This window comes from Amblyraja radiata, chromosome 1 (assembly GCF_010909765.2).
Source record: "Amblyraja radiata isolate CabotCenter1 chromosome 1, sAmbRad1.1.pri, whole genome shotgun sequence".
Lineage (NCBI taxonomy): Eukaryota > Metazoa > Chordata > Chondrichthyes > Rajiformes > Rajidae > Amblyraja > Amblyraja radiata.
The window spans coordinates 132,609,172-132,636,654 of record NC_045956.1 but is presented as its reverse complement, the minus strand read 5'-3'; the positions used below and the strand labels follow the sequence as shown (position 1 = coordinate 132,636,654).

At 44.1% G+C, this 27,483-nt stretch overlaps 1 long non-coding RNA gene across 1 annotated transcript; it reads left to right on the top strand.

Annotated features, from left to right (window-relative positions):
* On the top strand, positions 1-25,217 carry LOC116979491. Its single transcript, XR_004413737.1, has 3 exons — positions 1-141; positions 1,183-1,346; positions 25,186-25,217. It is a non-coding gene; the product is annotated as an uncharacterized LOC116979491 (long non-coding RNA).
* The last annotated feature ends 2,266 nt before the right edge of the window (positions 25,218-27,483 follow it).

Below are 27,483 nucleotides of genomic sequence, written 5' to 3'. Positions count from 1 at the left end.
ATGGCCGTTGCACACAGGAAGTAGGAAGTAGGAAGTAGGAAGCAGGAGGTAGTCTCCTGTCTTTTTGTTTGTCTGCCATGCTTTAACATCAGAAGCAATCCTTTCCAATCCTAGCTTGTTACGCTTAAGAAAGCAATGGCTGTGTTCATTCTTGTTTACATGCTTAGAATCCTATATTGGAGAGTATTTATGACGGATGATGTTTAACTCCATAGCATTTGTGAATGTTCAGTTTGCTAGTATGCAGCCATGTTGTAGCATAGCTAACATACAGCGAATCGGTTGCAGTGGCATGAGCTGGATTTAAGTATATTGTTTATTGTATATTTGCCCTATATGTTCATAAGTTCATTTATTGTCACATACAATTGGTGTGAAATTCACTGTCCAGGTCAGTCATACAATTTTAAAAAGCAACACACAGAAAACACATTTTAACATAAACATCCATCACAGTGACTCCGACACATTCCTCACTGTGATGGAAGGCGAAAATAAAGTTCCAAATCCTTTCCTTGTTGTTCTTCCTCGGTCGGGGGCCTCGAGTCCCCCATTGAAAGGACGGTCTTGACTCCCATAGCCGGCGGCGTTCGGGCCCTCCGCGTCGAGGCGTTTAGCTCCCGCATCAGGGGGATGTCAGATCCTCCGCGCCGGACGATCAAACCTCGCGTCAGGGTTGGACAAACCTTCTGCGGTGTTGGAAATCCATTGTAGCCTCTCCCGAGTCTGCGAGCCCTTGATGGTGAGTCCGCAGGCTGCGGTGGGAGCGATCCCAGGCAAGGGATCAGCTCCGATGTTAAGTCCGCGCCCCGTAGTGGAGCTCACGACAGTCTGAGGCGGCTTCCAGCTCCATCGATGGTAGGCCGCAGAGCCCAGCGAATGTGATTCTAAACTTGATCACCTCTCCGGGAAGGTAGGAACTTGAAAAAAAAAAAGTTTCCCCCTTCCCCCCCCCACCCCCCTCCCCCCACATCAAACAAACAGAAGAACGTTAAAACAAACTTTAAACAAACGCTAAAAATATCAAAAGGGATGAAAAAACGAACAGACTGCCGGCAGGGCTGCCATCTCCCTCCTCCGGGTGCCCCCTAGTTTCACTGTATCAGAAGATTTGTTTATTTCCAGCTAAATGTATATTTCTGTAAAGGATAGTAATTTGTGTATCTTCCTTTTTCTTTATAGTTTTCACTCATTTTTCAATGACAAGAATGTGACAGCACTGGAAAGTCATTAAACTTGAGAGCTGAGATGCTAAATTCCTGACTCGCGTTTCGTTATTGAATCGAGTTTGGCTGGCTGTCAACCTACGTTCTACTGTTCACAAACACGTAGGGAGGACAGTTACAGTCCCCCTTGTCCTCACCTTGCAGTCTGTTCTTTCTTTTCTTTCTTTCTTTTTGTTATTTTTTAGTTTGTTGAAAGTTTGTCTTAATGTTCTTCAGTTTGTTTTATGTGGGGGAGGGGGGAGGGGATCGGGGGAAACTTTTTTTAAGGTTCTTACCTTCCCGGAGATATGATCAATTTTCGGATCACATTCTCCAGGCTGTGCGGCCTACCATCGATGGAGCTGGAGGCCTCCTCGGACTGTCGTGAGCCCCACCGCGGGGCGTGGACTTAACACCGGAGCGGATCCCTTGCCTGGGATCGCTCCGACCGCGACCACCGTGGAACCAACACCAAGGGTTTGCAGTCTCGGGTGAGGCCGAGTCGGGAGCTCCAACGTCGCGGAAGGTTCACCAGCCCCGACGTGCGGTTCGATCGCCTGGCGCGGGGGAGCTGACATCCCCCCGATGCAGGAGCAGATCACCTCGACGCGGAGGGCCTGAAAGCCGCCGGCTATGGGAGGTAAGATCATCCCGTCAACAGAGGCTTGAGGCCCACGACCGAGGAAGAACTAAGGAAGGACTTGAACTTTATTTCGCCTTCCATAACAGTGAGGAATGTGTAGGAGTCACTGTGGTGGATGTTCATGTTAAAATGTGTTTTTGATTGATCTGTTGCTTTTAATTTTATGACTGACCTGGCCAATGAAATTCCTCGTATGTTGCAAAACATACTTGGCGAATAAAGTGTGATTCTGATTGTGATTCTGATTGTGATTCTGGTCAGCCGTCATATACAGCATAGAATCCTCCGACATTTTCACCACCTCCAAAGGGATCCCACTACATTGACTTCTCTAACTTCAGGTAGTCCTTGCTCTCTCTCTTCATTCCCCCACCCCCCCCCCCCCACCTTCCCAGTTCTCCCACTAGTCGCACTGTCTCCGTGTACTTTGTTTCTTTGTCCTACTCCCTCCCCCTCAGTCTGAAGAAGGGTCTCGGCCAGAAACGTTGCCAATTCCTTCTCTCCATAGATGCTGCCTCACCAGCTGAGTTTCTCCAGCATTTTCTGTCTACCTTTGATTTTACCAACATCTGTAGTCCTTTCTTAAACTATCATGGGTGCCCTGATAGGCTCCTCCAGTGGCATCCTCTCCCATATCATGCATCTGATAAGGGATGACTTTATATCATTTTTGCAAATATTCCTTTCAACATCATGCTGATTGGATTGTAGTAATATTCTTTAAATTGTCATTAAGAAAATCACAATACATTTTGCATCTTCATTGGCCACAGACGAGGCACCAGAAGCCTGAAGGGTTGCAAATGTTGTCCTCTTGTTCAAAAGATTAATTGGGATAAGCACTGGAAATGGAACAGTTTTATTCTTACTTGCTGCAGAATATGAGGATGTTAATGCAGCACACGACAAATAAACAATAATACACATAATAAACAATAATGCAAATAATTATTAGTAATAATTTTAGAGATCATCTATAACCTTCTATAAAAACCCTACAATTACTTTTCATAATAGACCATAATAGTAAAAACTGTAGTACATAGTGGAGCCTATAGAGGTCCATTGTAATTCACTGCAGAGGTATGATTGTGGTTGGATTTGTACAGTGTGGTTCAAGAACTCGATGGTTGATGATGAACCTGGACGTAATGGTTCTCAGGCTCGTGTACCTTCTTCCTGATAATAGCAGTGAGATGAGAGCTTGGCCAGGGTGGTGTGGGGTTTTCATGATATTAGCTGACTTCTTGAGGCAACGCTTTCTGCAGATCCTTTTGATGGTGGGGAGGTCAATATCCATGGTAAACCGGGGCAGTGTCCACCACTTCTTGCAGACCATCATTCTTGGGCATTCGAGATACTGAACCAGGCCGTGATACATGTCAGTATACTCTCTGCCATGCTGTAGCAGTTTGAGAGAGGCATGCTGAAACTCCTCAAACTGAGGCAGCAGAAATGTTGATGAGCTTTTTTTGTGATTGCATCAATGTGTTGGGCCCAGGACAGATTTTCAGAGACATGCACACCCAAGATTTGTGGGGAATAGAGAGATAAAGAAAGACCACGTGCAGCAAGATGTGATTAGTTAGATTGGCATCATGGTCAACACAGACACGGTGGGCTAAACGCCTGGTCCTGTGACCGATTGATCTATATTCTATTGTGCACTGAAATATATTTTGTTCCACATAACCTTTCCTATTTTTGAAGTCTTTGTGATATTAATCGCTTTATTTTTCACAAAATCCTTGTGCGACTTAGTAAGTTCTTATGTGTAATGATACTCTCAAAGGTAATAAAGGTAACGAAGGTAATGAAATAAGGTTTTATTTTCATGTCATTAACTGCTCCCTGGTTAATGTGATAGTTGATGCTAATGGTTCTTCATCTGCTGGCATTGGTAAAGCCAAGGAAATCACTGGTCTTGCACTGAAGTCACTGTGAGTCAAGCTGTTGAGAGGATCCGTGACCGATGAAATCATCATCATTCCAGATAAGTATTTAGATGAAAAGTAAATGTAGTTTTTTTTATAGAAGGTTATGGATGATCTCTAAAAGGAAGTTTGGAATTTAGTGTTTGCTTGGAAAGTCTGCAATTCCTGTGGTCAATGACCATGTTGTCGAGTGACCTTTTATGGGTTTATTCTTGCTCTGTGTAGAAATAAGTGCATAAGAGTTTTCAAAATGTCATTTGATTCATTTTGGTTAAAGTTGGATTTGGCACATTTCCTTTTATTAATCTGATTTCCTGCCAAAGGCATTTATGACCAAAAAAAAGTTATTGGTTCCAATTAAAATGGAGTCTCAGAAAACTTATGTCCAGAAGAAGGATACGTGGCCCAGTGTGTCCGTGCCAGATGAAAACGAGTTTTTCCAGTCTAATCCCACCTTCCAGCGCTATATCTTGGTTCTTCAAGATATATCAATCACCACTTATTTGCAAAGTACTGCCTCTTCATCAGTTTCAGGCAGTGAGATCCAGAGCCCTCACACACTATGCATATCTTCATCTTCCCTCCAATCCTTTTGCATGTAATTTTTAATCTATGTTCCATGATCTTTGATCCTTCTGCTAAGAGATAACCCCAGTACTCATTACATTTTTGGGGGGTATTTTCATTTACTGGAATTCAGTAGATTTATATATGCCAGAAATCCTTTTAAAATTCTCTCTTTATCAGTTTGTCATACAGCAAGAAAAGAGGCCCTACAGCCCAATTTGTCCATGCCGACCAACATGGCCATCCAAGTTAGTTACATTTTGCCCATGCTTGGCCAATAACCCTCCAAACATTTCCTATCCATGTTCCTGTCCAAATATGTTTTAAATGTTATTATTGTACCTGCCTCAACTACTTCTTCTGACTTCTCATTACATAACCCACCACCATCCATGTGGAAAAGTTGCTCCTCAGGTTCCTAATAAATCTTTACTCTCGCACTTTAAACCTATGCCTTCTTAATTCTCCTATCGTGGGAAAAAGACTGTCCATTCACACATTCTATTCTCATCATAATTATATACATCTCTATAAGATCTTCCCTTAGCCTCCCACGTTTCATGTAATAAATTCCTACCCTGCCTAACCACTCCAACAGCTCAGGACCTCGAGTGCTGGCACCATTCCTCGTAAATCTTCCCTGCACTCTTTCTGGCATCTTTCCTATAGCAGGGAAACCAAAATTAACAACAATACTCCTAACGTGAACACCTTGAACACTTGTAGCATAATGTCCCAACTTCTATACACAATTCACTGATTAATAAAGGCCAGCATGCCAAAAGCCTTCTTTACCACCCTCTCTGTGATGCCACCTTCAGGAACTATATACTTGCTTTCCACAATCCCTCGGCTCTACAACACTCCCCAGGGCCCGACCATCCACTGTGAAGGTCCTGCCCTGGGTTGATTTCCTAAATTGTAATGCCTCACACATGTCTGAATTAAACTCCACTTGCCATTTCTCGGCACATTTGCCCAACTAATCAAGATCCTGCTGTACATCTCAATAACCATCATCATTGTCTTTGACTGGTGGCCGGCTCGGCAGCTCTCTCCCCACAGTATGCGGCATCCTGGGAGCTTCTGCCGCACAGCGTGCAATTGCCAATACCACCTCGACCATAATACTGACTGTCCTCAAGACATCTCCTTTAACTATCCTGTTCCCTTGCTTTCATGTTTTTCTCCATGGTAAAAACAGAGAAGAAATATTCATTTCATGACTCTGAAGAAGGTTCCAAACCAAATGTTGTTCCTTCATTCCCTACACAGATGCTGTCTGACCACTGCATTGTTTATGAAATACTAATTGAGGAGCTTGCCCATCTCCTGCACCTCCACACATAAATGTGGCTTTGACTTCTGAGGGACTTCATTCTCTATCTAGTTACTCTTTTCCCTTTAATGTATTTCAAAATCTCTTCGGATTTTCCTTCATCTTATCCACCAGAGCTATCTCATGCTCCCTTTTTCCCTCATGAATCCCTTCTTAAGGAATGCTCTCTGATGTGCTCTCTGATTCCCAACTCTCCTTCAGGGATACACTTGATCCCAGTTGTCTGTATCTGACCCATGTTTGCTTTTCCTGATCAAAGATTCAGATTCAGATTTTTCAGATTCAATCTTTATTGTCATTGTGCAGTGTACAGTACAGAGACAACAAAATGCAGTTAGCATCTCCCCAGAAGAGCGAACATAGAATAATGGAACAGTAAAATATATGTACATACAGTAGCAGTAGTGCAATTTTTCTGGGGGAAGGAGTGTCCGGAGGGGGGGGGGGGGGGGAAGGGGGGTGGGTGACTGGCAATCACCAAGGTGCAGAGTTAAGTAGTGTAACCGCCGCAGGGAAGAAGCTGTTCCTGAACCTGCTGGTCCGGCAACGGAGAGACCTGTAGCGCCTCCCGGATGGGAGGAGGGTAAACAGACTGTGGCTGGGGTGAGAGCAGTCCTTGACGATGCTGCGCGCCCTTCGCAGACATCGCTTGCTCTGGACAGACTCAATGGAGGGGAGCGAGGAACCGGTGATGCGTTGGGCAGTTTTCACCACCCTCTGCAGTGTTTTCCGGTCGGAGACAGAGCAGTTGCCATACCATACTGTGATACAGTTGGTAAGGATGCTCTCGATGGTGCAGCGGTAGAAGTTCACCAGAATCTGAGGAGACAGACAAAGCCTCAATTTCTCACGTAATCCAGGATTCCTTGCTCCTATCTGCCTTGCCCTTCACTTTAATATATGTATCATTAACTCTTCAAGGTATGTAAATAATATATCACGCATTTAAAAGTTTTCCACGTTCTGGATATCCCTTTGCTTGCAATCAGCCTACTCAAATCAACTTTTATAAGTTCCTGCCTAATGCAAAGTTGGCCTTGCCCCATTTTATAACTATAACTTGTGGGCCTGTCCTTTTGTATGGTTCAAAAGTTCTCACCCACTGACACATTAGTCACTTGCCCTGCTCAGTTGGGTTCTCTTCATATTGCCTGAGGAAACTTTCCCGAACTCACTTGATAAATTCCACTCCATCTAAACACTTGGCATAGTGGCAGTTCCAGTCTATGTTGGTAATGTTAAAATCCCCTACTGTGACAGCCTTATTTGTTATGGAGTCATAGTCATATAGCATGGAAGGAGACCTTTTGGTCAAACTTGCACAACATGTCCCATCTACACTAGTCCCACCTGCCTGCATTTGGCCTATATTCCACTAAACTTTTCCTATCCATGTACCTGTCCAAATGTCTTTTAAATGTCGCTAAGGTACCTGGCTCAACTACCTCCTCTGGCAGCTTGTTCCATTTATCCACCACCCTCTGTATGAAAACATTGTCCCTCAGGGTCTATTAGATCCCTATTAGATCTTTCCCTTCTCACCTTAAACATATGTCCTCTGGTTCTTGATACCCCTGCTCCGGGTAAAAGCCTTTTGCATTACCCTACCTATTTTCTTCATTCCCCTTATTCACCTCTATAAGATCATCCCTCAACCTCCTGCACTCCAAGGATTTGAGCCCTCGCCTACCTAATCTCTCCCTATAGCTCAGGTCCTCAAGTCCTGGGAACATCCTCATCAATCTTCTCTGCACTCCTTCTAACTTAACAACATCCCTTCTATAGCATGGTAACTAAAACTGAACCCAATACTCTAAATGGGGTCTCACTAACATCTCGTACAACTGTAACATAACATCCCATATTCTATACAACTATGTAGCAATGTTACAAAATTTTGAGATTTTAAAAATCTAGTCTGTAATTTATCCCATCAGATAAAGCATAAAAATAAGCTTAATTTGACACCTAATTCACTTTCATATCAGTATTAAAAAGGTTATGGCCATTTTCATACTCGGAAATTAGCATCTTGTTCCCTATTGCTTTTCCATTGACTTAACTCAAAAGCTGTGATCGAGGACAGTTAAAAGCACATAACTTTCTTAAAAATTAAGAGAACTGAAAGAAATGTTCAGTTATTATAGATTGAAGCATTCTGAAACAAATATGAAACAATCTTACTTAGATGACTTGAAATTAAAGCATATAATTAGTTAGTTACCTAATTGTAGCTAATTACAAAATTCAATTACTAGATCTAAACATCTATCAATTTCTTAAGAGATTAACATTTTTAAATAGCCTAAGTGTCCAAATAACATTCACACAAGAATTCACAATATAACATATTTTTAAAATCTCATTGTCATGGATTAACAGGCCAAATGGAAGGAATTTAATGTTTAATACCTGTAAATTAATGGCCATTTCAATCATCTTGCGAGTGGGTTTTTCTGGAACGCGATCATTTGGAACGTTGCGGTTTGCGGTCAATTTAAACCCCATATCGGCAGGAAAAACACTGCCGGTTCGTATGGGGACTAAATCACCGTTTCGCAACTTAAAATGTGAATTAAAGGCATCTTAAGGACCACTTTTATACATAAAATAAACGGCTTTCTTTTACCTGTCCCGTACCTGAAATCCGTCCCCGTTGTCGGCGTTGACGACTTTAGAAGCCGATTTTAAAATTAATCCAGCACTGAACTTGTCGTGCATTTAAAAAAAAAAATACACAGAACGCCCATCGGAACGATTCTTCAGCAAAAGCTTGCACTCCAATCAACTATATTCCAGGACAAGGTAGGAAAAAAAACGCGTTTTAACCCCGCCCCGCCTCCAAGGCGCCAAAATCGCGCACACGGCCAGTGGCAGAATTGCAGCGCTGCTGAAGGTAAGTATTGTAACATACCTAAACTATGCTTGCCTTTTTGTCAGTTACAATCAACAGTGCTTGTACACTGGCACCATCCCCCAACTCTTTCTCTGCAATATCAACAACTGCATTGGGGATGCTTCCTGCACCCTTGCAGAACTCATTGATTTCATTAACTTCACTATATTCCACCCTGCCCACAAATTCACCTGGGCTATCTCGGACACCTTTCTCCCCTTTATTAATCTCTCCGTCTCCTTCTCCGTCACAGGGGCAGACTATCGACTGACTTCTACACCAAACCTACCGACTTCCACAGTTATCTGGACTACACTTCCACTCGCCTTACCCCCTGCAGGTACTACTCTCAATTCTTCCATCTCCGCTGCATCTGCTCCCAAGATGAGGCTTTCCATTCCAAAAAATCCGAGATGTCCTCGTTCTTTAATAAATGTGGTTTCCCGCCTGCTGTCATAGATGGATTCATCACCTGCGTCTCCGCTGTGTCCCATAATTTTGCACTTGCTTCTCCTCATCCCAGAGTTCCCCAGGCTCTCATGTTTCACCCCCACCAGACTTCGCATCAAATACATAATCCTCCAACATTTCCGTCACCTCTAATGTTATCCCACCACCAGTCACATAATCCCATCTCTACCCCTTTCAGCTTCATGCAAAGACTGCTCCCTCCACAACTCCATGGTTCACAAGTTATAGGAATTAGGTCATTTGGCCCATCGAGACTACTCTGCCATTCAATTATGGCTGATCTCTGCCTCCTAATCCCATTTTCCTGCCTTCTCCTCATAACCCTTGACACCCGTTCTCAAAGGGTTCACCCGTTCACGTGTACCAATTAAGATACAGTGAAACTCGATTTACCATACAGTCATACTAAAAAAAAGCACCAAGACACACAACTACATACAAGTTAACATAAACATCCACCACAGCGGATTCTCCACATTCCTCACTGTGATGGAAGGCAATAAAGTCTCATCTTCTTTCGTCTTTATTCTCCTGTGTTGGGGCAGTTGAACCATCCGCATTTGGGGCGGTCGAAGCTCCCGCGTCGGGGCGGTCGAAGCTCCCGCGTCGGGGCGGTCGAAGCTCCCGCGTCGGGGCGGTCGAAGCTCCCGCGTCGGGGCGATCGAAGCTCCCGCGTCGGGGCGATCGTCGACGAGCTCACCAGACGGACTTGGCACGGGAGGTCACGAAGCTCCCGCGTTGGGGGTGGTCGAGAACTCCCGCGTTGGGGCGGTCGAAGCTCCCCGCGTCGGGGCGGCGGTCGATGCTCACGCGTCGGGCGCGGGTCGAAGCTCCCGCGTCGGGGCGGTCGAAGTTCCCGCGTCGGGGCGGTCGAAGCTCCCGCGTCGGGGCGGTCGAAGCTCCCGCGTCGGGGCGGTCGAAGCTCTGGCAATTGGGGCGGTCGAAGCTCCCGCGGTTGGAGCTCCCGAAGTCGGTCCCTAATCAAGGGACCACGAGCTCCACGATGTTAAAGTCCGCAGGCTCCCGCGATTGCAGCTTCGAGGTCGATACCCGACAGGGATCGCCAGCTCCACGATGTTGTCCGCAGGCTCCCGCGGTTGGAGCTCCAAAAGTCGACCCCTGGCAAGAGGCCGCCAACTCCATGATGTTAGGTCACAGCGCGTAGGGGGATACAATATGGAAAAAAAACGCATCTCCGTTGAAGTAAGAGATTAAAATAAATTTCCCCCAACCCCCCTCCTCCCACCCCCCACATAAAACAAAGCTAAAGAACATTAAAACATACATTTAACGCAAACTAAAAACAACAAAAGAGAGAAAAGACGAGACAGACTGTTGGCAAGGCAGCTGTTGCGGCGCCCCCTGGTGGTCATTCTAATCAAGAATTTGTCGATCTCTGCCTTAAAAATATTCACTGATTTGGCCTTCAGAGCCCTCTGTGGCAATGAGTTCCACAGATTAACTATCCTCTGACTAAATAAGTTTCTACTCACCTTCTTTCTAAAAGAGTGCCATTTAATTAAGAGGTCCAGTATGGTCCCAGCATGCCCCAAGCCACTGGTTCACTCATTCCTTCTCACCCAAACCACCCACCAGGGTTTTCCTGCAACCCCAGGAGGGAAACACCTATCCCTATACCTCCTCCCTCACATCCACCCAGCAATGCCAGCAGTCCTTCCAGGTGAGACAGAGGTTTACATGCACCTCCTCTAACCTCATCTACTGCATCTGGTGTTCTAGATGTGGCCTCCTGTACATTGGCACGATCAAGCATAAGCTCGGTGACCTGGTTTGACTTCCCAAAATGCACACCTTGCACTTAACTGCATTAAACTCCATTAACCATTCTCAGCCCACTTGCCCATATGATCAAGATCCTGCTGTATATTTTGATAACCATCTTCACTATCTACATTGCCACCCACCTGAGTGTCATCTACAAACTTACTAATCGTGCCTTCTCTTGAGGAATAGATATTCACTGAGGTTGTGGAAGTTTCAGCAGTGAGTGAGGAGCTGAGAGCAGGAGCAGAGCAGGAGATGTAAAAAGCAACCCTGCATGACTGCTACCAATGGTGTGTAATAACAATGTAGACACTAGTGGAGCAACTATTTGAGAGCAGGCATTTTGAGGTTAAAGGTTGAAACCTTGGCTTGCAAGGTTTTGACCAGGAGGCTGAGTGGAAATATAAGGTAAGATAAGGTAAGGTCTTTTCTCTCACCAGTTCCTGTTGAAATGTCACCTATCCATGTACTCAAGAGATGCTGCCTGATCTGCTGCATTACACCAGCACTTTGTCTTTTTTGGTAAACTGGCATCTGCAGTTTCTTGTTTCTGCCACGGGTGGTAATTGAGGCAGGTGCTTTTAAACCGCATTTAAAGGACATCTGGCCAGGTACTTGCATAAGAAAGGTTTAGAGGAATATGGACCAAACACAGGCAGGTGGGACTGGTGTAGATGGGTCATCTTGATCGGCATGGGCAGGTTGGGTCAAAGAGTCTGTTTCTGTGCTGCATGACTATAACTCTATTTATGACTGATTGCTAATCAGTGTCATGGAGGACTTTGGAAATTCTTTGTGATTGTGTATTAAAATACAGGGAACTGAAATAGAGCGATCAGCAGCAGCTACATTGGTTAAATAAATATTTATACTCATTTTCATTGACAAGATGAGACATAGACTTGGCGACCATTTCACTATGCTCTTGATATGTCAAGGCCTACTGAATCTCCCAGTTGCTAACCATTTTAACTCCCCTTCTCATTCCCATACTGGTCAAGAGAGATTCAAGAGAGAGTTAGATATAGCTGTTAGGGCTAATTGAATCAAAGGATTTGGGGAGAAAGCAGGAACAGGGTACTGATTTAGGATGACCAGCTATGATCATATTAAATGGCGGTGCTGGCTCAAAGGGCTGAATGGCCTACTCCTGCACCTGTTTTTCTATGTTTCTATGGTCTTACTGCACTGGTCACATCCATTACCGGAGTGAAGCCACACGTATTGTCACTTGTATCGAGGTACAGTGAAAAGCTTTACGAATGAGGAACACCACCTCGTGCTCCACTTGAGTAGCTTACAACGTAACAGCATGAACATTAAATGTTGCAATTTTAAGTAACTAATCTACAAACAACCACACCCCACACCCCCCCCCCCCCCCTTCCCTGTGCCCCACCTGGATGCACCCATTTCTCTCCTTCCCCTTCCACCCATGTTCCTTCCTCTGGCTTCACAGTTCACAAGTCTTCGATGCTGATCTGCTACACCAACATGGATATTATAAAGGAGCTACAAGAAACTGCACATGCTGCTTTACAAAACTAAGTGCTGGAGCAACTCAGCACGTCAGACAGCATCTCTGGAGAAGTACGAGATGCTGTTCCTCCAATTTGTGCGTAGTCTCACGCTGACAATGGAGGAGACCTACGACAGAAAGGCCTGTGGGAATGTGAAGGAGAATTAAAATGTTACAAAACGGGAGATACAGTGTAAGGCAGGTTCAGGTGGACTGAGCAAAGTATCTCTGGAGAAAATGGATAGGTGACTTCAAGTCCCTTCTGCAGACTGAGTGTGGTGGGAAAGGGGGTAGGGGGGAGAAAGCTGAAAGGAAGAGGGACAGGACAAAGCTTGGCGAGTGATAGGTAGATAGAAAGTAATATGTGGATACAGGAGAGGCAGATTTCTTTTGAATAGATAGTTGAGCAAAAGACAGAAGGTGTGAGATAAATATAGAAGACTTGCGATCCATGAAGCCATCAATAATTACTGAATTATTCTGGACCATTACATCTTCTAGCATAAGATCCAAGTTGAAGTTGTTGTCTCAACTCATGTTTATTTTTCGGTTTTGGTAATGACCAACATATTATTGAGTCATCAACAAAATACATTGTCTGGTTATTATCACATTACTGATTGTGGAATCTAACTGTGTTCACGTTGGCTGATGCATTTCCTTTGTTACATTAGTGATTGCACTTCAGTAAGTTTCAAATCAGCTGAACAATGCTTAGTAATGCCATGAGCTCATAAAAATATGCCTTATAATTGCACATATTTCAACCTCAACTTCATCTAACACAGGAGAGTCGTTGAGTCACATTATGTAGAAACAGGCCCTTCGGCCAAACTTGCCCATGCTGACCAACATGCGCCATCTAAACTAGTCCCACCTGCCTGCATTTTGCCCACATCCCTCTAAACCTGTCCTATTCATGTACCTGTCAAAATGTTTTTTAAACATTGCGATAGTACCTGCCTCAATTATCTCCTCCAGCAGCTCGTTCCATGCACCCCCCACCCGTTGTGTGTAAAAAAACCCCTTCAGGTTGTTATTAAATGTTTCCCTCTTCAGTTTAAACATATGTCCTCTGCTCCTCAATGAAGGCAAGTGTGCTGAAATCCTTTTTGATCACGCTACCCACCTATAGTTTAATCTAACACAGAGGAACTGAAGGAAAGGGTGACAATAGACAATAGGTGCAGGAGTAGGCCATTCAGCCCTTCGAGCCAGCACAGCCATTCACTGTGATCATGGCTGATCATCCATAATTAGTATCCCATTCCTGCCTTCTCCCCATATCCCTTGACTCCGCTATCTTTAAGAGCTCTATCTTACTCTCTCTTGAAAGCATCCACATAATTGACCTCCACTGCCTTCTGAGGCAGAGAATTCCACAGATTCACAACTCTCTGGGTGAAAATGTTTTTCCTCATCTTCGTTCTAAATGGCCTACCCCTTATTCTTAAATTGTGGCCCCTGATTCTGGACTCCCCCAACATCGGGAACACGTTTCCTGCCTCCAACGTGTCCAATCACTTAATAATCTTATGATTCAATAAGATCCCCTCCCTTCCTTCTAAATTCCAGTGTTTACAAGCACAGTCGCTCCATTCTCACAACATATGACAGTCCCGCCATCCCGGGAATTAACCTTGTGAACCTATGCTGCACTCCCTCAATAGCAAAAATGTCCTTCCTCAAATTTGGAGACGAAAACTGCACACAATACCCCAGGTGTGGTCTCACTAGGGCTCTGTAGAAGGACCATCTTGCTCCTATACTCAACTCCTCTTATTTTGAAGGCCAACATGCCTTTAGCTTTCTTCACTGCCTGCTGTACCTGCATGCTTACTTTCAGTGACTAATGTACAATGACACCCAGATCTCGATGTACTTCCCCTTTTCCTAACTTGACACCATTCAGATAATAATCTGCCTTCCTGTCCTTGAAACCAAAGTGGATAACCTCACATTTATCCACATTAAACTGCATCTGCCATGCATCTGCCCACTCACCCAACCTGTTCAAGTCACCCTGCATCCTCATAGCATCCTCCTCACAGTTCACACTGCCACCCAGCTTTGTGTCATCTGCAAATTTGCTATTGTTACTCATAATACCTTCATCTAAATCATGAATGTATATTGTAAATTGCTGCGGTCCCAGCACCGAGCCTTGCTGTACCCCACTAGTCTCTGCCTGCCATTCTGAAAGGGACCCGTTAATCCCTACTCCTTGTTTCCTGTCTGCCAACCAATTTTCTATCCATGTCAGTATCCTACCCCCAATAGCATGTGCCCTAATTTTGCCCACTAATTTCCTATGTGGGACCTTATCAAAGGCTTTCTGAAAGTCCAGGTACACTACATCCACTGGCTCTCCCTTGTCCATTTTCCCAGTTACATCCTCAAAAAATTCCAGAAGATTAGTCAAGCATGATTTCCCATTCGTAAATCCATGCTGACTTGGACCAATCCTGTTACTGCTATCCAAATGTGTGGCTATCATCTTTTATGATTGACTCCAGCATCTTCCCCACCACCGATGTCAGGCTAACTGGTCTATAATTCCCTGTTTTCTCTCTCCCGCCTTTCTTAAAAAGTGGGATAACATTAGCTACCCTCCAATCCACAGGAACTGATCCTGAATCTATAGAACATTGGAAAATGATCACCTATGCATCCACGATTTCTAGAGCCACTTCCTTAAGTACTCTGGGATGCAGACCATCAGGCCCTTGGGATTAATCAGCCTTCAGTTCCATCAGTCTATCCAACGCCATTTCCTGCCTAATATGAATTTCCTTCAGTTCCTTTGTCACCCTAGGTCCTCTGGCCACTAGTACATCTGGGAGATTGTTTGTGTCTTCCTTAGTGAAGACGGATCCAAAGTACCCGTTCAACTCATCAACCATTTCCTTGTTCCCCATAATAAATTCACCTGTGTCTGTCTTCAAGGGACCCACATTTGTCGTAACTAATTTTTTCCTCTTCACATACCTAAAGATGTTTTTACTACCCTCCTTTATATTCTTGGCTAGCTTACCTTCGTACCTCATCTTTTCTCCCCGTATTGCCTTTTTAGTTACCTTCTGTTGTTCTTTAATAGTTACCCAATCCTCTGGCTTCCCGCTCATCTTTGCTATGTTATACTTCTTCTTTTATTTTTACACAGTCCTTGACTTACCTTGTCAGCCACGGTTGCCTCTTACTCCCCTTAGAATCTTTCTTCCTCTTTGGAATGAACTGATCCTGCACCTTCTGTATAGTTCCCAGAAATACCTGCCTTTGTTGTTCTACTGTCATCCCTGCTAGGGTTTCTTTCCAGTCTTCTACTTCTTCTTCTTGTAGGATTCCGGCAGTGTAGACGCTGCTTAGCGTATTACTGCCCTCCACAGGTCAAAGTTTGAACTAAATCCTTACATACAGTCCTGTAACTTGCAGGAATTGAAGAACAGCCCTGGATATCAGTTGATGTTTCTCACTGTGTCCAAACAAAGTTGAAACAGAAAAAGCCTCAACTCCAAGTCCTGTCAGTCTAACAAACAATACTTCTCTTTCTACCCTGTACTTTTTACATTCTAGGAAAACATGCTTAACTGTCTCATTACTCCCACATTCACACAAGCCAGAAACATGTTTCCCTACAATGCACAAATAGTAATTTAACCCACAGTGTCCCAACCTCAATCTACACAGTTTAACTGAGTCCCTACGGGACAAAGATGTACAGAAACATATTTTCCTAACTTCAGATTGTATAGAAAAGTAGTGTCTACCCCTGACTTCCATTTCCCATCCTCTCTGCCATTCTTTTGTTAAGCCCTCTTTAATTATTTCTCTCAGTTCCACTCTCCCCAATAATACATGGATATCTATTTCTCTTCTTAAACTCTCCTTTGCTATGAGGTCCACCTGCTCATTCCCCCTCACCCCAGCATGCCCGGGAACCCAGCAAAAAGTGATGTTACACGCAAACCCAATTCTAAAAAACACACTCATGATTTCATTTAGAATGTCAGGACGTGCTTTAGATTTCCCTACTCTTAAAGTTTCAAGAGCAGCTGCAGAATCAGAACAGATAATGACTTCACTAAAACTGGCTTCCTCAATCCACCATAGAGCCCATTGAATTGCCATTAATTCAGTCGTGAGAACAGAGCTTCCATCAGAAATGCGCCGGCCAATCTTCAACCCAAGCTGCTCCACATACACTCCAAACCCAGCTCTCCCACTAACTGGATCTTTAGATCCATCTGTAAAAACAATCAAAGTGCTCTCACTGATTGAATTAAGATATTCCACTATTCTTGGAGTCACCTCGCGCTTATCTTTTTCCTGAAGAAAAGCAAGCTCAATAAACAGTTCAGGAAGAACCCAATAGGGCACAGGTAGCCATATTGTATGCTCTATAATACCCCCTTGTTCCAAACCCAGCTTCTTAGCCCACTGATTTATAATGACAAAAAATGTGTTATATTTGTTACCATCATCTACCTCTTGCAACAAACACCTTGCTGGGAAGGTATCATTACACCCACAAAGTTTAGCCCAGTAATGTAACCCTAGCTTAATGCGCCTTAACCATAAGGGCATTTCTCCCATTTCAACAATCAGGGCAGGGACTGGGGAAGTCCTGAAGGCTCCACAGCAAAGCCTCAAAGCCTTTGCCTGCAACACATCTAGCCTAGCCAGAACAGTTTTAGACGCAGACCCATACACAAAACACCCATAGTCAAGAGAAGATCTGATCATGGCCTGATAAATTAGCAGCATTGTCTCCCTGTTGGCCCCCCACTCACACCCAACCAGACTTCTCATAACATTCAGAACTTTTCCACACTTCAACACAATTTTACCTGCATGCACAGCCCAAGTCATACGCTCTTCAAACCAAACACCCAAAAACTTAAAAACCTTTACCTTCTCCAATAGAGACCCATACATATACAGCCCTAACTTAGGTAACTTTCTTTTAAAACCAAATACCATATATTTAGTCTTAGAGGCAGATATTTTAAAGCCCCATGTGTTCCCCCATTCCTCTACAGACACTAACACTCTTTGAATCTGTTTTAAAACAAACTCTACATTACGACCTCTTTTCCAGATGGCCCCGTCATCTGCAAACAAAGACGGACCAAATCCTCTCTCTAATTTACAAAATATGTCGTTTATCATGATATTAAATAAAACTGGACTGATAACACTTCCCTGCGGGGTTCCATTCTCTATTTCTACAGTCTCTGAGCTGACACTACCAACCATTACTTGTATTGTTCTATTCAATAAAAAATCCTTAATCCAGTTGAACATTCGTCCCCTGACTCCCAAGTCAAAAATTTTAATCATTAATCCCTCCTTCCACAAAGAATCATATGCCTTCTCAATATCAAGGAATACACTCACTACTGTTTCCTTGCTTCTAAATGCCCTTTTAATATCCTGATCCAAAACTGATACAGACTCCATTGTAGACCTTCCATTCCTAAAGCCATTCTGTACATCAACAAGTAGTCCTCTGGTTTCTAAAAAATAAACTAGTCTGTTGGTTACCATCCTCTCCATAATTTTACAGAGCACTGCTGTGAGCGCTATAGGGCGATATGAACTAGGGTCAGATGCCTCTTTGCCTGATTTTAAAATAGGGACCACGACTGCATGTTTCCATTCCTTTGGTAAATAACCCTCTGCCCACACAGTATTAAACAAAGCTAAGATTTCATCAAGTACAATATCATCCAGATGTTTAAATAACTCATACGACAACCTATCTCTCCCCGGGGTGGTATTTGCCCCAGACATAATTGCATCCTTCAACTCTTTTATGGTAAAAAACAGATTAAAGGTATTATCATTTACTAAACTCCTCTCCAGCTTCCACTGATTAACTGCCATCAGCTCAGTTCTCTTTCTACACCTCTCCACTCCCATGCTCTCTGATCTATGCACTGCTTGAAAACTGTCAACACACATGTCTGCTTTTTCCTTATTGGAGACTGCTACCACCTCACCCTTCTGCAACACTGGTAACAAACTTCTTTTGTATACTCCTGACATTCTACGCACAGCTGACCACAAATGCCTTACTGGAGTTTCCGGGCCTAGCGTACCACAAAACTTCCTCCAACTATTCCTCTTTGCATCCTTTACAACTCGTCTTGCTACTGCCCTTAGCCGCTTGTACTCCATTGCATTGACCAAAATTGGATACTTTCTTAATTTTCGATAGGCTATATTCCTATTCCTTACAGCTTCATCACATTCTTTATTCCACCAAGGAACAGACATACGGGACCTAGGTTCCTGCTTCACAGGAATAGTACAACAAGCTGCCTCATGAATCATGAGACTAATGGAAGTATTCCAACTATCTACAGAACCCTCACTATTAACCTCTCCAACTAAACTTAGAGCCTTCTCTTGGAATTTATCCCATTTGGCCTGAAAAAAGTTATATCTAGGGACTTTCTTTTCCACTTCTCTCCTCAAATCCCTACCAAACCTACATAAAATTGGATAATGATCACTACCCAGTGTATATCTATCCATTACATCCCATTCACCAATTCTTGCTAAATTTGATGAAGCAATTGATAAATCTATGTGGCTGCAGGTGTTTCTCACAATATTATACCTAGACGGCCTTCCATCATTTAACAATACCAACTCATACTTGTCTAGAAATTCTTCAACAATAACACCATTTTTATCCCTGTGATCACTACCCCATAAAGGATTATGCGCATTAAAGTCTCCGATCCATATAACAGGACACCTTACCTTCTCCATTATCTCATCAAAATCTGACAATATCAAGGGTTGACAGGGGTTATAATAATTTATCACAGTGATAGAATTCTGGCCGCTCCTAACTTCCACAGCCAAAACCTCAAGATTAGAATTAATGTCAACTTTCCTATACTGCAACCCAGTCTTAACAAAAGTTGCACAACCCCCACCTGACCTATCAGACCTATCTAATCGCACACATTCATAACCTGGGATTACAAAATCTAGACAGGGCTTTAACCATGTCTCTTGGATACATATTAGTTCTGGTGCTTCTTTAAATTCATCAACAAATCTCTTTAACTCTTGACCGTTTCCAATCAGACTCCGGGCGTTCCATTGAAGTATATAAAACATTATGGTGTTAATGAGGATCCCCATCATCCACCTCACTGACATACTCCATACTGCTAGCTCTCGACAACTGTGACCTCTCCATACACTGACTCTCCGTCATGTATTGATGCAACTTTTCTGGCAACTGCTTTACACTGAGGAACCTTTCAGCTGCCCCCACCACTAACCTGATGATATCTGACCGGTTAGCTGCTTTCTTAGCTCCTACCAGCACATCAGAAACAAAAGACAGAAATGACTCCTTATTAAAAATCAACATGTCAGATGGAAAAGCCGACGGCAAGTTTGGCACAGTGATCTGGCTTCCTAGCACCACTCTAGTCCCAGCGCTCACATCTCCGCGTTCTCTAGCCACCCTTTGAGCTGCCTCTGCATATGACACGTTGTTCTGATCCTTCACTTCCTGCACTCGCTTCGCCTGAACAAAGCGCTCACAACCACGAAACCCTGCTGCATGATCCCCATCACAGTTAGGGCACTTAGGAGCCTCTGCCTTGCAATTTTGTATTACATGATCTCCACCGCACTTTGCGCACTTTCTTTTACCCCGACAAGACCCAGCAACATGTCCAAACCTCTGACAGTTATAACAGCGCAACGGTGGTTTAATGTACTCCCTCACTTGATACGCCATACTCCCAAGAAACACTCTCTGTGGCAGTACTCCATCTTTGAACGTAAGCAGGACTGGCGGGTCCCTGACTCCATTCCTACTCTTAAATCTCACAACATCAGTTACCTGGGCCCCCTTAACATTTTCTAAGATCTCCTTCTCAGACAAGCCATCATACATCCCATAGACCACTCCCTTTATTCCCGGCTGTCTTCCTCTAGGGACCAAACTCTCCACCTTGACCACCAATTTCCCCACACCCCTAGCATCATTAAACTGTTTTCTGTCTTTGCAACAAACTCTTAACATCCCATTATACAGAATCTTAGCCTGAAAATCCCTGCCTATCTGGCTCTCCAAAGCGGTGGTAATTTTTAATGGATTCACTGCTCTAAATCCTGCATCTCCTTGATTTACTCCTTTAACTTTAAACAGCACGACGAATTCTTCAATAATTCTAGTTCTCCTAACTTTACTTCCTTCGTCTCCTGACATTTCGGGTCTTTCGCTCGATGCCTCTCTCTTAGAGCCCCCCTTTTCCTTACCTACAGTCTGCCACCCACCACCCTCAGCCCCACCGCTCTCTGAAGCCATGGGCCTCTAGAATCTCCGCGGTGACTCGAACGACCTCCCGCAGCTAAATCCCCTCAACTAGTCCTAAATCCTGCAAGTTTTCCAGGTTCAGCAACTTTAGCCTCTCTCTGGTGTCGGCCGCCGAGAGCTCGACTTGTGCGCACTCTGAGAGACGTGCAAATTCAAGTTTGATGTTTCTCTCAACAATTAAACGTCTTCACTCTCTCACTGCCACCGGAAGCCTCCTCTTCTCTTCTCTGTTCACCCGCCGCTCTTCTTCTTTCCAGTCAACTTTCACAGGCAGACTTTACTCAGAGCGGCTGTAGATTTGGAAGCAACAGCAGGAGAAGTTTAGCAAGAGATAAGACTGATTGGCTCTAGCTCAATTGGGAGGAGAGAAGTGAGTCAGAGGGGTGAAAACAGTTGAAAAGGAGAGGCAAATCACAGGCAGACTTTACTCAGAGCTGCTGTAGATTTGGAAGCAACAGCAGGAGAAGCTTAGCAAGAGATAAGACTGATTGGCTCTAGCCCAAGTGGGAGGAGAGAAGTGAATCAATGTAGGGAAAACAGTTGAAAACTGAGGAATTTGGTTTGTAAATTGGTAAATTAGGCAATTGGGGAGCGGCCTTGTGAGGGAAGTGCCCTGTGAGTAAAGTGTGAGTCTTTGGCGAGGAAGCTGAGGGGAGGAGACTATGCAATACGCTTGAGAGGGAGAGATGAAAAAAGGAGATGTCAGGCAAGCTGATTCAGTGCGATGCTTGCAGTATGTGGGAGGTCAAGGACACCGCTGGTGCCTCTGGCTGCTACAAATGTGGCAAGTGCATCCAGGTAGAGCTCCTGTAGGACCGTGTTGGGGAACTGGAGAAGCAAGTGGATGACCTCAGGTTCGTCCGAGAAACGGAGTCGTTCCTCGACAAGTCCTACAGTAAGATTGTTACACCTAAGGTACTGGAAGAGAGAAGGTGGGAGACAGTGAGAAAGGGAGGGAAGCATGGAATGCTAACGTCCCCGGGTGTTGTACCTCTTGTGAACAGGTTCACCCACTTAGAAGCTGTCGGGACAGAAGACGTTTTTACACTGAGCGGTGGACTGGCTTGCGATGCGAATAGGGCTGTTGAGCCAAAACCAAAAAGGCCTAAGTCAGGCAATGCCATTGTAGTGGGAGACTCCTTTGTGAGAGGTACGGACAGGGGTTTCTGCGGCAACAGACGGGATTCGAGGAAGGTGTGCTGCCTTCCTGGTGCCAGGATCCAGGATGTCATGGACAGAGTGCAGAAAATCCTCAAGGGCGAAGGTGAACAGCCGGAAGTGGTAGTGCATGTCGGCACAAACGATGTCGGAAAGAAAGGGATGAATATTCTGCAGCGTGACTTTAGAGAGCTCGGAAAAATGCTGAAAAGCAGGACCTCCAGGGTTGTTATCTCCGGTTTGCTTCCAGTTCCTCGTGCTGGTGAGAGCAGGAACAGGGAGATACGGGACCTGAACGTGTGGCTGAGGAACTGGTGCACGGGGCAAGGATTTAGATTCTTAGATCACTGGGATCTGTTTTGGGGTAAGGGGGAACTGTACAAAAGGGACGGATTGCAACTTAACAGGTGGGGGACCATCATTCTGGCAGGCAGGTTTGCCACTGCTACATGGGTGGTTTTAAACTGAATAAGGGGGGGGGGGGGTGTCGAATGGGATAGTTGAGGATGGAGTTAAAGGGAAAGGGTTTCTTAAATGTGTGAGCGTAGAGACAGAGGGCTGTAAAATGAGGGTAGAAGCAATAGGTAGCAAGGTGAAATGTGGCAGGCAGACAAATCCAGGGCAAAAATCAAAAAGGGCCACTTTTCAACATAATAGTATAAGGGGTAAGAGTGTTGTAAAAACAAGCCTGAAGGCTTTGTGTCTCAATGCAAGGAACATTCGTAATAAGGTGGATGAGTTGAATGTGCAGATAGCTATTAATGACTATGATATAGTTGGGATCACGGAGACATGGCTCCAGGGTGACCAAGGCTGGGAGCTGAACATCCAGGGATATTCAATATTCAGGAGGGATAGACAGAAAGGGAAAGGAGGTGGGGTAGCGTTGCTGGTTAGAGAGCAGATTAACGCAATAGAAAGGAAGGACATTAGCTTGGAGGATGTGGAATCGATATGGGTAGTGCTGCGAAACACTAAGGGGCAGAAAACTCTAGTGGGAATTGTGTTGTGTACAGGCCACCTAACAGTAGTAGTGGAGTTGGGGATGGCATCAAACAGGAAATTAGAAATGCGTGCAACAAAGGTAAAACAGTTATAATGGGTGACTTCAATCTACATATAGATTGGGTGAATCAAATTGGCAAGGGTGCTGAAGAAGAGGATTTCTTGGAATGTATGCGGGATAGGTTTCTAAACCAACATGTAGAGGAACCAACGAGAGAGCAGGCTATTCTAGATTGGGTATTGAGTAATGAGGAAGGGTTAGTTAGCAGTCTTGTTGTGCGTGGCCCTTTGGGCAAGAGTGACCATAATATGGTTGAGTTCTCCATTAAGATGGAGAGTGACATTGTTAAGTCAGAAACAAGGGTCCTGAACTTAAAGAAAGGTAACTTTGAGGGTATGAGACGTGAATTGGCCAAGATAGACTGGCAATTGATTCTTAATGGGTTGACGGTGGATATGCAATGGAAGGCATTTAATGACTGCATGGATGAACTACAACAATTGTTCATCCCAGTTTGGCAAAAAAATAAATCAGGGAAGGTAGTGCATCCGTGGATAACAAGGGAAATCAGGGATAGTATCAAAACAAAAGATGAAGCGTACAAATTAGCCAGAAAAAGCAGCCTACCAGAGGACTGGGAGAAATTCAGAGTCCAGCAGAGGAGGACAAAGGGCTTAATTAGGAAAGGGAAAATAGATTATGAAAGAAAACTGGCAGGGAATATAAAAACTGACTGCAAAAGCTTTTATAGATATGTGAAGAGGAAAAGATTTGTTAAAACAAATGTAGGTCCCTTGCAGTCAGAAATGGGTGAATTGATCATGGGGAACAAGGACATGGCAGACCAATTGAATAACTACTTTGGTTCTGTCTTCACTAAGGAAGACATAAATAATCTGCCGGAAATAGCAGGGGACCGGGGGTCAAATGAGATGGAGGAACTGAGTGAAATCCAGGTTAGCCGGGAAGTGGTGTTAGGTAAATTGAATGGATTAAAGGCCGATAAATCCCCAAGGCCAGATAGGCTGCATCCCAGAGTACTTAAGGAAGTAGCCCCAGAAATAGTGGATGCATTAGTGATAATTTTTCAAAACTCTTTAGATTCTGGAGTAGTTCCTGAGGATTGGAGGGTAGCTAATGTAACCCCACTTTTTAAAAAGGGAGGGAGAGAGAAAATGGGGAATTACAGACCAGTTAGTCTAACGTTGGTAGTGGGGAAACTGCTAGAATCAGTTATTAAAGATGGTATAGCAGTACATTTGGAAAGTGGTGAATTCATTGGACAAAGTCAGCATGGATTTATGAAAGGTAAATCATGTCTGACGAATCTTATAGATTTTTCGAGGATGTAACTAGTAGAGTGGATAAGGGAGAACCAGTGGATGTGTTATATCTGGACTTTCAGAAGGCTTTCGACAAGGTCCCACATAAGAGATTAGTATACAAACTTAAAGCACACGGTATTGGGGGTTCAGTATTGATGTGGATAGAGAACTGGCTGGCAGACAGGAAGCAAAGAGTAGGAGTAAACGGTTCCTTTTCACAATGGCAGGCAGTGACTAGTGGGGTACCGCAAGGCTCAGTGCTCGGACCCCAGCTATTTACGATATATATATTAATGATTTGGATGAGGGAATTGAATGCAACATCTCCAAGTTTGCGGATGACACGAAGCTGGGGGGCAGTGTTAGCTGTGAGGAGGATGCTAGGAGGCTGCAAGGCGACTTGGATAGGCTGGGTGAGTGGGCAAATGCATGGCAGATGCAGTATAATGTGGATAAATGTGAGGTTATCCACTTTGGTGGCAAAAACAGGAAAGTAGATTTTTATCTGAATGGTGGCCGCTTAGGAAAGGGGGAGATGCAACGAGACCTGGGTGTCATGGTACACCAGTCATTAAAAGTAGGCATGCAGGTGCAGCAGGCAGTGAAGAAGGCGAATGGTATGTTAGCATTCATAGCAAAAGGATTTGAGTATAGGAGCAGGGAGGTTCTACTGCAGTTGTACAGGGTCTTGGTGAGACCACACCTGGAGTATTGCGTACAGTTTTGGTCTCCTAATCTGAGGAAAGACATTCTTGCCATAGAGGGAGTACAGAGAAGGTTCACCAGACTGATTCCTGGGATGTCAGGACTTTCATATGAAGAAAGACTGGATAGACTCGGTTTGTACTCGCTAGAATTTAGAAGATTGAGGGGGGATCTTATAGACACTTACAAAATTCTTAAGGGGTTGGACAGGCTAGATGCAGGAAGATTGTTTCCGATGTTGGGGAAGTCCAGAACAAGGGGTCACAGTTTAAGGATAAGGGGGAAATCTTTTAGGACCGAGATGAGGAAAATAATTTTCACACAGAGAGTGGTGAATCTCTGGAATTCTCTGCCACAGAAGGTAGTTGAGGCCAGTTCATTTGGCTATATTTAAGAGGGAGTTAGATGTGGCCCTTGTGGCTAAAGGGATCAGGGGGTATGGAGAGAAGGCAGGTACAGGATACTGAGTTGGATGATCAGCCATGATCATATTGAATGGCGGTGCAGGCTCGAAGGGCCGAATGGCCTACTCCTGCACCTATTTTCTATGTTTCTATGTTTCTAACTTTGGCTATCCCTTCCTTCATGCCTCCATGGTCCCCTTTGTTCAACTGTAATACTGACATTTCCGATTTTCCCTTCTCCCTCTCAAATTGTAGATTAAAACACCATATTATGGTCACTACCTACTAATGGCTCCTTTACCTCGAGTTCCCTTATCAAATCCGGTTCATTACACTACACTAAATCCAGAATTGCCTTCCCCTGGTAGGCTCCAGTACAAGATTCGCTAACAATCCATCTCGGCGGTATCTCTCAGGTCCAGTACCAACCTGATTTTCCCAGTCTACCTGCATTTTGAAATCTTCCATAACCACCGTAGCATTACCTTTGCTACATGCCAATTTTAACTTTTGATTCAACTTACACCCTACTGTTTGGGGGCCAGTAGATAACTCCCATTAGGGTATTTTTACCCTTATAATTTGTGTCGAGACCCTTCTTCAGACAGAGATGCTGCCTGTCCCCCTGAGTTAATCCAGTATTTTGTGTCTAGCTTCGGTGTAAACCAGCATCTGCAGTTCTTTCCTACACAGAAGAATTGAAACTGAACTGAGAAGGAAAAAAGATTAGCAAATATCTAGATGATTGGGTAATTTTAAGCACATGTTGAAAAAAATGAGTATTACTCCAAATCTTCTGCTGAATATATATTTGAGCTTGTAGGACAACTCATAATGTTTACACTTGTCACAATGTAACATAATCTAATATAACACAATGTAATCTCTAAGTCTGGACGTTTCACCAGTGAATCTAATATCTTATTTCCAATGCTGTTAATATTAACAGAGAATCTGTTTTTCTCACTGGTTCTCTTGTAACACTGAAATCTCCCTGTAAAATATGCATTGTTAGTTACTATGAACACAAGAAATTTTAGTTTTTTAGTTTTATAGATACAACACGGATATAGGCCATTCGGCCCATCGTGTCCGCACCGACCAGCGATCCCTGCACATTAACACTATCCCACATACACTAGGGACAATTTACATTTATACCAAGCCAATTAACGTACAAACCTGTATGTCTTTGGAGTGTGGAAGGAAACCGAAGATGTCTGAGAAAACCCATGCGTCACGGGGAGAACGTACAAACTCCATACAGACAGCACCGGTAGTCGGGATCAAACCGGGGTCTCTGGCACTGCAAGCTCTGTAAGGCAGCAATTCTACCACTGTGCCACCCATAAATTTGTTGGAAGCATGTTGTAACATTGCAACAAAAAGGACTGAAGAAGGGAGCTATGATGCAGGCTTGTTTGATATCCTGAAAACATTCTTGTAAATCTTCTCTGCACCCTTTCCAGCTTAACACATGTTTCCTATAACAGGCTGACCAAAAATGAACACATTACTCCATATATGGCCGCACCAATTATTATAGGATTGTTGTCAATTAATCTAATGAGTTAAAGAAGGGTCCCGGACCTGTAGCATCGCTGATCTATGTCCTCCGGAGATGCAGCCTGACCCTCAGAGTTATTCCAGCAATTTGTATTTTATTCAAGATTCTGCCATCTGCAGTTCCTCGTGTTTCCTAGGATTATTGCAAATGGGTGCATGGCTCAAAGACTTGCAGGAGATCCGTGAGGTGGTGCCTCTAGCATGCATTGAGTGCTTCTCTGTCTACTCGAAGTGGAAATGGAGTATTTGGAATAAATCTCAAGTCCCAGAGTCAGCAACACACAAGAATATGTCTATCTGGTTGGGTGCTACCTTAATCTCAGAACCTGAGACAACAGAGTGGAAGCATAACATACTCAATCCTGAAGTATTGCTTCAGAATCTGAGGGGCAACTTTTTCACTCAGAGCGTGGTGGGCACATGTATTGAGCTGCCAGAGGAGGTAGTTGAGGCAGGTACTATAACAGTATTTAAAAGACACTCATACATGAATAGGAAAGGTCAAGACGGATATGGGCTAAACACTGGGATATGGAACTGGCTTAGATGAGACATCCTGGACAAATTGGGCCGAAGGGCCTGGGTGTTCCTGTGCTATATGAGTCTA